This window comes from Manacus vitellinus, unplaced genomic scaffold (assembly GCF_001715985.3).
Source record: "Manacus vitellinus isolate BGI_N305 unplaced genomic scaffold, ASM171598v3 scaffold_14_pilon, whole genome shotgun sequence".
Taxonomy (NCBI): domain Eukaryota; kingdom Metazoa; phylum Chordata; class Aves; order Passeriformes; family Pipridae; genus Manacus; species Manacus vitellinus.
This window is the reverse complement of record NW_021939063.1, coordinates 1,858,587-1,864,586: the sequence shown is the minus strand read 5'-3', so window position 1 is coordinate 1,864,586 and position 6,000 is coordinate 1,858,587.

Here is a 6,000-nt window from a genome sequence, read left to right as displayed (position 1 = left end):
GCCCGTTAATTGGTGTTAAACTGCCATTAACCTGCCATTTCCCATGTTATCAAGCTGACCTGGGGCACAGCACCATGGAGAACCAATCCATCCCTCATTTCTGGCAATCACTGAGTGCAGATTTGGAGGAGAATCAGGAAAAAATCCACATACCTGGAACTGCAATTATTCTAACAAAGGAAAACAATATTCTGCTGCTTTAAATTCCACTTTTTTTGATAAATACACTGTACTTGACATCCCTTTCTGTGCAGTGCTCTGTGCTGTGTCCGTGTTCTCTCCTGGTGCTGCAGGGCTCGGGCTCTGCCACGTTGGACTGGCAGTGCCATGAGGGCACTGACTATCCCTGAGCTGCAAATCTGCAGGTGGAGCAGATTCCTTATGGAGCTGGAGGCTTCTCCATCATGGGAGTCTCCACCTGCTCCTCCTGTGGGACCACGGGGACTCAAAACACGGGACCTGCAGAGTGTCAGACACCCAAGGACAGAAATATCAGCACCACAGCGCCTCATCAGCTCCTGAGCCACTTCAAAATCATCCAGAGCTGCCCCTAAGAAGCTCCTGGAAGAACAGGGGCAGGTCTCAGCTGGTCTTTTCCACTTCTGCCTTCAGCCAGTCCAGACAACCCGACTTTGAGCTTTAATTTATAGCCGTGGAGGCAGAAGGTTGGCTTAGTAACTTCTCAGAGGTCAGCTATAAAATCCAGGTGCCCATCAGGGCAGTGAACTTCCCTTTAAATGCTCTGCAAGAGGGAGAGATGGAATTTCCACTTCAGCCCCACCAGGGAAGGCAGCTCTGCTGACAGGGCTCTTCCCAAAAGCTGTCACTGCAGGGGCAGGACCTGCCAGGGCGACTCTCAGGGCATCTCACCTCACTGACAGTCCTCTGCACTAATAGTTCTTCCCTTTTATCTCACAGAGACAACTGTAAAACTTCAGGGCAGCTTCAACTGACCTCTAGAAAGTTCAAACCCCATTAATTTCCTGAAAAATTCACCTTTACTCACATGCATGTTGCTCCCTCTCCCTGTGAGAGCCCACTGCGTCCATTTTAACATCCCTCAAAGGAGGATGCAGGGCACAATTTTCCAATTTGACACATTTGCAAGAGTTTGAAGAGACTGAAGAGCTTGAAGAGGGGAACAGTGAATTTTTTATATGCTAATACAAACCTCTTGGTGTTCAAGTACCTTTAAAATCAGGTCTGAGATATTAAAGAAGGGGGAAAAAAAGAGTCAGCTATTCAGAAATCCTGTGGAAAGAGAGACTTGCCATGTCCTGAGACTCTTTCCACCATGTTTTAGGGATAAATGGGAAAACAAAGCCTTTGTCATTTAGGATTATCTCCAGTTCTTTGTACTCCTTGCCAGGGCACAGCTGTTGTTGCAGTTCATTTATGTCATTTTTCACTTTCCTTCCAGAGTCCTTCCATCACCTGCCTTTGCATGTGGAAACTCTGACCAGATTGTACTGAAGGAGTATGGAAAGCAAAGGAATAAAACTTGCAGTGCCATCAATAATAAACACAGGAAGCTTCTGGAAGTGGAATCCATCTAATTCAGTGTCTTGCACTGTTGGTAGCTATTATTCCTGCATTCAGGTTTTTCCAAGACATCTATTTATCACTTTCTTTCCTGGCACTGGCAGCATGCCCAAGTACACCTGCACGAGCCTCATGTCTCCTCTTCCTCAAAAAAATGTGCAGATCTTCTATTTGATACCATTTACTGCCACTCAGATGCTCATCCACAGGAAATTCCCATTTATTTCAGTCTGTTCCCTTGATAAACTGATCCATGCAGAAACCAGCCATCCCATTCCTTTTCTTTGGGAGCAGACAAGCCAAGAGGACTTCATCACTTCTGGGCAGAAAATATAACCCCCAAATTGCCCATCCAGCAGGGACTCCTTTGTCAGCACCTTCCACCTGAACCAGGAGTCAAATTAATCCTTGATTCCAACAGGTCCATCATCAAAGGGCTCCAACTCCCATCCCTGTCACCTCCTGTCCCCTGAACAACGTTCTTGGCAGCAGCTGCTGCACAAACCCATCTGTACCTGGACGAGTTTCACACCCTCCCCTCGGCATTATCCAGTGGAACCAGTGACCAGGGGTTTTTTTGGCTGATTAGAAAGCTGTCAGTCCCAGCTCTGTCCCAGCCTGCCCTATCACAGGCAGAATTTATTGTTGCTGGGATACTGTCATTGCTGGATGTTTTCCTTTGCTTATCTTTTACTCTTCAAAGTGCTACATATTCCCTGTCTTTTATCTAACTCCCTCATTACTATTCCATCCCTCACTTACACCTTTACAGTCCCTTCATGTGCTCTTGCTGCCTTATTTTCTGCCAGTGACTTCAAATTCCGCTTGAGTGCACGTTCCTTTTACAGCAATAAAGGAAAAGAAACCAACACAGATGGAAATCTGCCCCTTCTGCTGCTGGGAAAATGGATTCTACAAGCTTTGCACTACAGGACATACTTGGTTGGGCTTGGGGAGGGACCTTAAAGCCCATCCAGTCCCACTCCCTGCCACGGGCAGGGACACCTTCCACTAGCCCAGGCTGCTCCAAGCCCTGTCCAACCTGGCCTTGGGCACTTCCAGGGATGGGGCAGCCACAGCTTCTCTGGGATCCTGTGCCAGGGCCTCACCTCCCTCACAGGGAAGGATTCCTTCCTGATCTCTAATCTAACCCTGCCCTCTGGCAGTTTAGAGCCTTTACTCCTCATCCTATGTGCCAAGGACAGCTGTGAAAATCAGAAATGCCCATCACAGCTCCCTCTACCCTTCAGTCAACCACATCTGCTTTTATTTCACTTTGTTGACATGCACCAACATGGTCCAAACCTGATGTAGAGACTGAGCAGAGACCACTGGCAAGTTTCTGCTATTTCAGGAGATTTAGACCTTGTTCAACACACGTTCAGGAGAGTGACTCCTCAAAGCACCCTTTGTCTAGAGAGTGAACAAACAAGTAAAGAAAGAAAAAACTTTGTTGCATCAATATATAATTTTTCCTTAATTACTTTAGGATTTAAATCAAAATGTAAAGATTTCCATCATGTCCTTAAGAAACTGTTTTAGTTCAGGGAAAAGAATGAAAAACTGCCCTGAATGTCTTGGACCCAATGGACTCACTGCCAGTGACTTTTCTCTTTAACTCCTGATACTGTACAGCTGTACAGGGGGAGCTCACAGAGAACCTACCACAGAAAACTGCAATTACATGAACATTTAAGTTATTTTCCAAAAGGAGCCAGGACAGTGACATTTGACCACCTGGCAGCACCTGGACATTGACTTCAATGACCCTTTTTTCTTATATATAAGAAAAATTTCTTACAAATCCTTACATTTCTATTTTTTAACCATAATCGGTTCTGCTTTTGGAATCAATTAACCTTTGGAAATTAAAAAGTGCTCTGGTTTTATTCTGCTTGCAAAGCAAGTCGACTTAAACAGTTAAAACTCTTCTAACCAGAAGTGACTCAACGTAGGACATAAAAGAGTAAACAGTGGTGTCCAACTTGAGATGTCAAACTGGAATTCAGGAGGGCTGACAATGATATTTACAGAAAGAAGGAAAACAGGAGATGGTATTTCAGCACTGTTTCTGTTTTCCAAACCCACCCAGGGTGGCCAGCCCTGCTGTGACAGAAGGTGTGTGAGCAGCAGAGGGATCCCATCCCTTGCCTGGCTCATCCACACTCCACACTCACAGATGCTGCGAGTCGTGCGTGTCTCCTGCCCTGAATAAATGTCCTTCCCTGCAGGATTTTGCTTCTGGTCCCCAGCCCCAGGGGCCTGTGGGGAGATCAGAGCCACACAAACTCAGATGGCTGCTTTGCTCCTTCTGTTTCCATTGGCAAAGGCTCAGGTGCTAATTTAAACCAAAGCTCTGCCTTTGTGACGGGGTGTGTGGGCTGGCAGCCTTATGCTCACAGAGCACCCCAGGCTCCAGCAAGGCTTTTTTCCTTTTTTTTAAATAAATCCCAAAGGCCCATTGTCCATTTGCATGCATGTAAATGCTGTAGAGAGGATCCCAGTCAGTGACTGGGCCTCAGCTCCTGTTGAGGGTGATGGCAAAACTCTTAAAGCCACGTTGGGTAATGACTCCAAGTACCAACAGTTTTTCCTCTACATCTTGTGGCATCATCTATTGCATCAGACACCCCCACAAAGAAGCCACATCCCTTGGAACAGCCCCATCAATCACCATGCCAATGTGTAGTTTTTATGTGTCCTAAGAATCTGTAAGAGCCAAGGGAGGGGGTTGGAACTGGATGATCTTTAAGGTCCCTCCCAAAGCAAACCATTTCTCTCTAACTTGGCTGTTCCTGTTGTGCTGCTGGGTTTATACTCCAAACCAGCACCAGACTGCTCTGATGAGCCTCTTCATAGAATCACAGAATATCCTGAGCTCGGAGGGACCCACAAGGATCATCCAGTCCAACCCCTGGTCCTGCACAGACACCCCAACAACTCCACCCTGTCCCTGAGAGCATTATCCAAACCCTCCTGGAGCTCTGGCAGCCTTGGGGCTGTGCCCACTGCCCTGGGGAGCCTGGGCAGTGCCAACCACCCTCTGGAAGAACCTTTCCCTGATGCCCAACCCAACCCTGCCCTGGCACAGCTCTACACACAGGGCTCCCTCAGGGTTTGTTTGTGTGGATGGAGAGCAGACCAAGGCAGGAATTTGCAGGGTGCTGTTTCTCAGCAGCAATTCCTTCATGGATTCTCCCAGAGCACCCCAAGGATGGCAAGGTCACTCCCCATGTGCCCAGGTTGATGCCCTGCTCGTACCAACCCCTCCCAGAAATCCCTCTCCCCACAGCCTGCAGACAACAAACCAGGCAGCCTGGAATTGGGAATCACCTTCTAGAGAGAACCCTTCTCCTTTTGCTCTCCACAGGCACTAGCCCCCTGATTAAAGGGCTGGGTCAGGCCCTGCATCTCCTCCCCTCCCCCTGAGGAGCAGAGCTGGGGGTGGCAGCACCCCCTGCCCTGCCCAATCCGCAGGGACCTCCCAGGCTGAGCCCTGTGCCCGGGCATGGAGAGACAAGGGCAGCCACCAGCCAGAGGGTCATCCTGGGGATGACCAGGAGTCCATCACCAGCTCTGCTAATTGCTAAATGCACTCATTTTCCCACGACACAGGGAGGAAGGAACCCCAGTAAATTGCTGGGGCAGGTTGTGTCTAACCCTTGGCTCGGGGCAGGTTGTAAAACTACAGGTTGGCTTCTCACCACTGTCTGGCCTCCCTAATTTTTTTTTTTCATGCAGTAATTCCCTAATTAACAGTCTCTGCCCTTTGAAGGCTTGCACTGCTTTTTTTCTTTTCTGACAGCAGCAAAGTTGTTTATCCCATTTCCTCACATAGATTTTTGTTTTCTGCTCTCCTGAACAACAGCAAGAACAGAACAATGCAGGGAAACACTCAGAGTGACCCCCTGCCCAGATCAGAGAGGAATTTCTCATCGTTGACACCTGCTGGCAATTAATCCTCTGCTTGCTCCAATTTACAATTAGTGGCCCTCCTGGGATGGGATTCCAGCTGCCCTTTGCCTTCCTGGGTGCTGGAAGGGGCCAAATCCAGCCCCTTCCAGCACCCAGGAAGGCAAAGCCCCTTTATTTTAGAGCATCCCAGGAGGAACTTCTCTCTCTCCAGTGCCCACTGAGGGGGCACTTGAGCACTCACCAGGATGGAACCCCTGCTTTTACACACCTTGGGTTTGACAGGAAGAGGCTTCTTGTCCATGAGGGAAACACACACCTTTTCCTAAAAAAAAACATTTGGATTTGGGGCTCTGTCAGTCCCTCTGTGCATCTGCATCAGCCCCACATCAGGCACCCTGAGAACAATGACCTCTCTTACCTGCTGTTATAGTCTGAGTTTGTCCCGGATTCTGGAAGGCCGAGGAACCTTCTGGACCCTCAAATTAACCTGCAGTTAAACTTGTGCCCTGCCAAGCCCTCAGTGCAGTTTTCCAGGGTTTTGCT